Source organism: Sinocyclocheilus grahami, unplaced genomic scaffold (genome assembly GCF_001515645.1).
Source record: "Sinocyclocheilus grahami isolate Dianchi unplaced genomic scaffold, SAMN03320097.WGS_v1.1 scaffold1600.1, whole genome shotgun sequence".
In the NCBI taxonomy this organism is placed as follows: Eukaryota; Metazoa; Chordata; class Actinopteri; order Cypriniformes; family Cyprinidae; genus Sinocyclocheilus; species Sinocyclocheilus grahami.
Genome location: NW_015506779.1, coordinates 29415 through 38279, shown reverse-complemented (window position 1 = coordinate 38279; position 8865 = coordinate 29415).

Below are 8865 nucleotides of genomic sequence, written 5' to 3'. Positions count from 1 at the left end.
AAAAGGTCTTTGAAGTTGGGTTTTGGGCCATTATGCTGTGGCACAGTAACTGTCAAACGAACTAAAACTGAAAGCACAATATGGCTTAATCCCTTTATCAAGTCTATTTCTGCTTTGGTGATCAGCTCATGATACAGTGTTTTCCGTGCCTCAGAACGGATCCGTTCACAATGAATGAATGCGGTGAACTAATTTATTGCATGTGATGTGAGTTTAGCGCACGTTTGGGAATTCAACAGCCACCAATTAGGATTTATTTTTGCGACAGATGACTACAGCATTTCAGATTTAAATACAGATTTTACAAAATAAAAGCTTAAAAGTGCAGTAAGAATTGCTGACAGCTAGCCATTTAAATAATGCCCAAATTCAAATATTTCTTTCAAGTGTAGAAATTAGGAAATAAATATTTAAATTTCCCTACTGTAGTGTAAAGCAAAAATAATATGCCTATGAAATGTTCATTTTCATTATTTTACAGTGCAATTGTTTTACAATATACGGCTATTACTGTCATTGTTGTTGTTGTTGTTCTTTTTCTTCTTCTTCTTCTTATTATTATTATTATTATATTCTAATTTGTTTAGCTTCCTAAAACACCAGTGTGAATGTAATTTACACTGAGACAGTATATCACAAATAAAAAGAGGGGTGAGTCCCCTTTAAAAATCAAGTACAAGTCAATTCACTGACTTTTTCTGACTTTAGGCTTTCTAACATGGGCTGGAGCTCTTAATTTTGAACTGCGTTTTTTCCACTTCTTCACTTTAAATTTATATCACAATAAATATCGTATCATGGACTTTATATCATAATATTATCGTATCGTGAGATTTTGATATCATTACATTCCTTATATATATGAATAGTTCCAATGCAAAGCCTCTAAAAGCCATCTTGGTCAAAAATGAGAATGATACTGAGTGAATGTTATTCGCACATAGTATACAGTGGGTACGGAAAGTATTCAGACCCCCTTAAATTTTTCACTCTTTGTTATATTGCCGCCATTTGCTAAAATCATTTAAGTAAATTTTTTTTCCTCATTAATGTACACACAGCACCCCATATTGACAGAAAAACACAGAATTGTTGACATTTTTGCAGATTTATTAAAAAAGAAAAACTCAAATATCACATGGTCCTACGTATTCAGACCCTTTGCTCAGTATTTAGTAGAAGCACCCTTTTGATCTAATACAGCCATGAGTCTTTTTGGGAAAGATGCAACAAGTTTTTCACACCTGGATTTGGGGATCCTCTGCCATTCCTCCTTGTAGATCCTCTCCAGTTCTGTCAGGTTGGATGGTAAACGTTGGTGGACAGCCATTTTTAGGTCTCTCCAGAGATGCTCAATTGGGTTTAAGTCAGGGCTCTGGCTGGGCCATTCAAGAACAGTCACAGAGTTGTTGTGAAGCCACTCCTTCGTTATTTTAGCTGTGTGCTTATGGTCATTGTCTTGTTGGAAGGTAAACCTTTGGCCCAGTCTGAGGTCCTGAGCACTCTGGAGAAGGTTTTCGTCCAGGATATCCCTGTACTTGGCCGCATTCATCTTTCCCTTGATTGCAACCAGTCGTCCTGTCCCTGCAGCTGAAAAACACCCCCACAGCATGATGCTGCCACCACCATGCTTCACTGTTGGGACTGTATTGGACAGGTGATGAGCAGTGCCTGGTTTTCTTCACACATACCGCTTAGAATTAAGGCCAAAAAGTTCTCATCAGACCAGAGAATCTTATTTCTCACTATCTTGGAGTCCTTCAGGTGTTTTTTCATGTGTCTTGCACTGAGGAGAGGCTTCCGTCGGGCCACTCTGCCATAAAGCCCCGACTGGTGGAGGGCTGCAGTGATGGTTGACTTTCTACAACTTTCTCCCATCTCCCGACTGCATCTCTGGAGCTCAGCCACAGTGCTCTTTGGGTTCTTCTTTACCTCTCTCACCAAGGCTCTTCTCTCCCGATAGCTCAGTTTGGCCGGACGGCCAGCTCTAGGAGGGGTTCTGGTCGTCCCAAACGTCTTCCATTTAAGGATTATGGAGGCCACTGTGCTCTTAGGAACCTTAAGTTTTTTTTTTTGTAACCTTGGCCAGATTTGTGCCTTGCCACAATTCTGTCTCTGAGCTCTTCAGGCAGTTCCTTTGACCTCATGATTCTCATTTGCTCTGACATGCACTGTGACCTGTAAGGTCTTATATAGTCAGGTGTGTGGCTTTCCTAATCAAGTCCAATCAGTATAATCAAACACAGCTGGACTCAAATGAAGGTGTAGAACCATCTCAAGGATGATCAGAAGAAATGGACAGCACCTGAGTTAAATATATGAGTGTCACAGCAAAGGGTCTGAATACTTAGGACCATGTGATATTTCAGTTTTTCTTTTTTAATAAATCTGCAAAAATGTCAACAATTCTGTGTTTTTCTGTCAATATGGGGTGCTGTGTGTACATTAATGAGGAAAAAAATTAACTTAAATGATTTTAGCAAATGGCTGCAATATAACAAAGAGTGAAACATTTAAGGGGGTCTGAATACTTTCCGTACCCACTGTATGTTCATCAAGTACTTTCAATTCAAATGCTATAAATCCAGTCTCAACCCATTCAGAAGTACCAGTACTTACATAGAAACGTATACATAGTAGCCAGAAAGAAATGCTAATTAAAAAAAAGTCAGATGTACTTAGAGGCTTTTGCATCTGAACTCTTTTATATATATATATATATACTCTGTATACATTGATTTTAATAACTTTAATAACGAAAATTATTTTAATAACTGAACACCAATACTAGGAAAGTACAAGTATTGGATCGGGACTCGGTATCAGCAGTTAATATTCAATAACTCTGTTTTTGCCACCTTCTTCATCCTTCTCTTACTCTATTTTGAAAACACGCTAAATATTACATATTACATATGGGATTTGACACATACAATTTGCTTGGTATGTTTTATGTTTGTTATACCATTTTTAACCTGTTAACCCTCTTAGCGCCAAAGTCGCAAAATTGTGACAAGACGTCATACTTAATCAAATAGACTGTAGTTCCTAATATGGTGTTATATCTCATTTGTATTCCCTACCACTAGATGGCAGACATGTAGTACTTCGATTCTAGACCAAAATTACGTCACCTTCCTATTCAAAGTGTTTGAGGAAATAGCAGAGCAAGTGAGCTATCGTGTCATTGATGCGGAAGCAGTTCAGTTCATAGCGTGCGGGTAAGCTGTGAGAAAATCACCAAATGGCTAATAAAAGTTGTACCGTGAGGATGTGTTGCAAATGTTATTCGCCGATTCTGACTCTGAAGGTGAATATTTGCCTTTTGGAAATGACGATAGGTCATCTTATAATTGCGCTTCTCCCGGTACATCTTTGCAGCGCAATGGTGCCGCCGTGCAAGGCGAGAGTGTTCACGAAGCACAAACAAGTGATCATTTCGACCCTTTGCCCAGCGGGGATGGGGGTGGCAGGGCAATATCTATTATTTCCTGAATATTACTGATGAACTGATCAAAAAGTAGGCTACTATTCACATGCGTTTTACTACTATATAGTATAGTAATATAGTAATAGTTTTGTACTTTCTCCTGTTTTATTGTTGGTTTCCTCTTTTCTGAAAATTTGGAATGAGGATAAAAAGACAAAAAAAAACATGCAAATAAATTCAAACAACCATTCAATATCTATTATTTCCTGAACATTACTGATGAACTGATTAAACAGTAGGCTACTGTTCACATGCGTTTTACTACTATATAGTCAAGTAATATAGTAATAATTTATTACTTTCTGCTGTTTTATTGTTGGTTTCCTCTTTTCTGATCATTTGGAATGAGGATAAAAAGACAAAAAAAACATGCAAATAAGTTCAAACATCAATTCAATATCTATTATTTCCTGAATATTATGACATTCAGGAGGGCCGTCCCCTGATGACGTCATAATATGCAAATTAGATGAGTATATTTACACCCCACATAACCTTTCGATCATGCCCAACATTTTTCTAATTTACATTAGATCTTTATCTTTAAGCCCTTTCAAGCCACAAGCTTTTGAAATCTTGATGTCAAAATACAGCATTTTTCAAAAAAAACCCCGGTGACTAAAGGGTTAATCTGCTCCCCTCATTTTGGGAGTCACAGCTGAAAATGACCTACCTAACTTAAAATGGTAACAGTTCCTGACAAGAGTGCGCTAAACACACAATTTAGGTATCTTTGGAAAGACGACACATTAGGCTTTACTATCCATCATCATTCATCAGAGTGGATAATGCTCAAAAAGATAAGTTATAGACACTGCAGTGCCTTGAAAAAAATTCTAGCACATTGAATGTTTTTTATTTCATATACAAATACATGAAATCAGGCCTGGAGCCATCCAGAAAAGTAATGGGTTTAAAGTCACATGTCTCATGAGTTTATATTTCAAGTCTGAAGAATATGCCATGAAAAATGAGATTCCTGCAGCCAATTTTCTGAGACTATAGCTGCTTTTACACGATCAGGCCGAATGGTTCTCAGATCTGTCAGGTACGGTTCCAGTTGTATTTCCATGTGAGCCTGGTATGGTGCGGCATGATTACGAACCATTCTCGGCCCGGAATTCTCAGCATGGATAGACAACCTGTTGTTAGAGTGCTGTTAGAGTACGTGTGCGTGACTTCGCCACTCGGTTGCCTGGCTAACAGTTTCTCCATAGCTGGCAAAGCGGAAACGCGTTATTTGATCAAACAGCTATGCTACGTTCAATATAAAAAAAAGAAAAAAGTGTCTAAGACAGTTTGGTTTGTGGAGGAAACATTTGTGCTTATTGCGCTTATTCTGGTTATTTTATTTTTCATGTAAAGAGTTGTGTCCTTTTTTCTGTTATTAAAAAAGTAAATATAAGATAAAAAAGGAGTCCCTAAAACAGAAATATCTGATCATCGTCCATATCGCGGTTTTGTCAGGATAATTCAGGAAAAGACAAGAGATTCAGTTGCAAGTGTTCAAAGGTTTATTTTCTGAAAACCCAAACCGGTAACAGCATAAAAGAATGACAGGAATATGAGGGTGCAGAACTCCTCAGCAGTGCAGGGACTAAAATGGGCAGATAACTGAACCGGATGACGGTCTCAGGAACAATGGCCTCCACAGAGAAAGCAAGAGATCCTCACAGTAGCAGGTTGTTCCACAATAGTCCGACAGTCACACCACAGGAGGCATCCAACAACGCACTGATTCAAGTGCAGCAAACAGGAGAACACTGAACAGAGAACGAGAGTGAGCAAACAACGATCCAACAGGGAATAAGCAACAAACAACTCAATATAAAGGGTGCAGCTGATCAACACCAGCTGACCCTGATCGCTAATCAGCGATCATGAGTTGCCCAGCAACGTAGGTGACAGCAACACACGCACATAGACAAACAAAACAAAGGAGGAACCCACAGACCTGCGAACTGTGACAGTACCCCTCCTGCTAAGAGTGCCCCCTGGCGCTCCGATGCAAACTTACCTGTCGATTGTAATCATCGATCAGGGAGTGATCCAATATGTCTCTTGCAGGAACCCAACTTCTCTCCTCTGGACTGTAACCCTCCCAGTCCACCAAGTACTGAAAACCGCGCCCCCTCTGTCTCGAGTCCAGAATCCGTTTGACCGAATAGGTAAGTTCCCCTTCTACGAGATGCGGCGGGGGGGGAGACCGGGGCAGGCGGGTTAATGGGTGAACGAAAAACAGGTTTTAATTTGGAAACATGAAACACCGGATGAATTCTCCTGTATACCGGAGGAAGTTTGAGGTGAACTGCCACTTGACTAAGGATCTTAGTGACAGTGAATGGGCCAATAAATTTGAGCAAGCTTATTACAAACGGTGCGGAGGGGAATGTTCTGAGTAGAAAGCCACACCTTTTGACCAACGACGTATTCGGGAGGCTTAGACCGGTGGCGATCGGCTTGGGCCTTAGTGCGTGCCTGCACCCGGAGGAGAGCCGACCTGGCCCTTCTCCAGGTGAGGCGGCACCTCTGGACAAACGCATGAGCGGAGGGGACCACGACTTCGGCGTCCAGGTTCTGAAAAATAGGTGGCTGGTAACCTAGACTACCTTCAAATGGAGAGAGGCCCATGGATGATACTGGTAACGAGTTATGCACATACTCAACCCATGAGAGCTGCTGGCTCCAGTAGGATGGATTCTGAGACACTAAATCGCAACACCCGTTCCAAATCTTGGTTGGCCCGCTCTGTCTGACCATTGCTCTGGGGATGGAACCAATAAAGAAAGACTCACACTCGCTCCTAGCAATCGACAAAACTCTTTCCAGAATTTGGAAACAAACTGGGGTCCTCTGTCAGAGACCACGTCCATCGGGAGGCCATGAATGCGAAAAACATGGTCAAAGACAGTGACCGCTGTCTCCCTGGCAGAAGGAATCTTAGGCAGGGGAATAAAATGGGCTGCCTTCGAGAACCGGTCCACCACAGTAAGAACCACCGTGTTGCCCTGGGAGGGTGGGAGGGTGGGAGGGCTGTAACAAAATCTAGCGCAATATGGGACCAGGGTCTCAAAGGGACAGACAGCGGCTGAAGGAAACCCGCCGGGGGCTGATTGGAGGTCTTAACAACAGCGGCCAAAACAAAACTACGGACGTCACGAGCCAAGGACTGCCACCAGAACCGTTGTTTTACCAGAAAAATAGTACGATTCACTCCTGGATGACAAGCGATCCTAGAGGAGTGACCCCAGTGGATGACGTCGGACCGCAAACTCTCTGGCACAAATAAACGACTCGGTGGGCAACCGGACGGAGGCGTTACCCCTTGTAAGGCATTACGAACCTTCGATTCGATCTCCCAAATAACCGCAGAGATTACCAGTCTCTCCGGTACGATGGAACTGTGAGAGAATGGACATTCGGAACGATCAAAAATGCGAGACAAGGCATCGGGCTTGATGTTCTTGGAGCCCGGACGGTACGAAATAGAAAAATCAAACCGACCGAAAAAAAGTGCCCACCGAGACTGCCTAGAATTCAATCGTTTGGCAGATCTAATGTACTCGAAGTTCTTGTGATCGGTCCAGACAATGAAGGGTACCCCCGGGCCCTCCAACCAATGACGCCACTCCTCCAAAGTCCGCTTAACCACCAACAGCTTTCTGTTACCAATATCGTAGTTGCGTTCTGCGGCAGACAAACGATGAGAATAAAATGCGCAAGGATGCATCTTGTCGTCCGCGAGGGAATGCTGGGAAAGTACCGCTCCAGCCCCCACCTCAGACGCGTCGATCTCCACCACAAACTGACATAAAGGTTCGGGTGTCACCAGAATAGGAGCCGAAACAAAGCGGCTTTTCAGGTTGGAAAATGCAGCATCCGCTGCCATGGACCACCCGAACGTCACCTTGGTGGAGGTCAAGGCAGTCAGAGGGGCAGCCAGATGGCTGTAATTACGAATGAAACATCGGTAAAAATTGGCAAAGCCCAGAAACCTCTGCAGGGCCTTGCGGGAATCTGGGGGTGGCCAATCAACCACAGCCTGAATCTTGTCGGGATCCATGCGCACCCCCTCAGACGTCACAAACCCCAAAAACGGAACCGACTGTGCATGAAAAACGCATTTCTCCGCCTTGACAAAAAGCCCATTCTCAAGCAGCCTCTGAAGCACTCGCCTGACGTGCTGAAAATGTTCCTGGAGAGACGAAGAAAAAAAATCAATACGTCATCCAGGTAAACATATGAACTGGTCAACCATGTCTCTCAGCACATCATTGACAAGTGCCTGGAAGACCGCGGGGGCATTGGACAGCCCGAACGGCATAACCAAATATTCAAAATGCCCCCTGGGGGTATTAAAAGCGGTCTTCCACTCATCTACCTCCCTGATGCAGACCAAATGATAGGCGTTGCGAAGATCCAACTTTGTAAAAAAGGAAGCCCCCTGCAGCCGCTCGAAAGCCGAAGACATCAGCGGCAAAGGATAAGTATTCTTTGCAGTGATGTTATTCAACCTTCGATAGTCAATACAAGGCCGCAGAGAACCATCCTTCTTACCCACGAAGAAGAATCCTGCCCAAGCAGGGGAAGAGGAAGGGCGGATGATCTTTGCTGCAAGAGAATCAGAAATATATTTCTCCATGGCCTCCCTTTCCGGAACAGAAAGCGAATATAACCTGCCTTTAGGCGGAGAAGTCTCTGGCAATAAATCTATAGCACAGTCATAAGGACGATGCGGAGGAAGAGAAGCTGCTCGAGACTTACTGAATACTTCCTTCAGGTCTAGGTACTCCTCAGGCACGTTAGGCAGGTCCAAAGGTTCCTCCTGTAACACAGAACAAGAAACAGAAGAACAAGCAGACAACAAACAAGACGCATGACAAATTACTCCAAGAGCAAACAGTGTTCTTTTCCCAATTAATATGGGGATAATGACGGGACAGCCAAGGATGTCCAAGGACCACGGGAACTAAAGGAGAGTCAATTAACAGGAGAGAGATCTCCTCAGTGTGATTACCAGAGGTGATGAGCTTGATAACAGTACTTCGGGTGACTGATGGCATAACTTGACCACTGAGAGCATGAACAGATATGGGACGCGGAAGCTTAACCACAGGAATGTCCAGCTGAAAGGCGTCGATGAAATTTCCCTCCGCTCTCGAGTCCAACAAAGCCTGGCCATTGTGGAGTAATTTTCATCATAGGTATACCTCAAGTATGAGAGACAAAATGAGAAAAAAAATTCCAGAAAATCACATTGTAGGATTTTTAAAGAATTAATTGGTAAATTCCTCGGTAAAATAAGTATTTGGTCATCTACAAACAAGATTTCTGGCTCTCACATACCTGTAACTTCTTCTTTAAGAGGCTCCTCT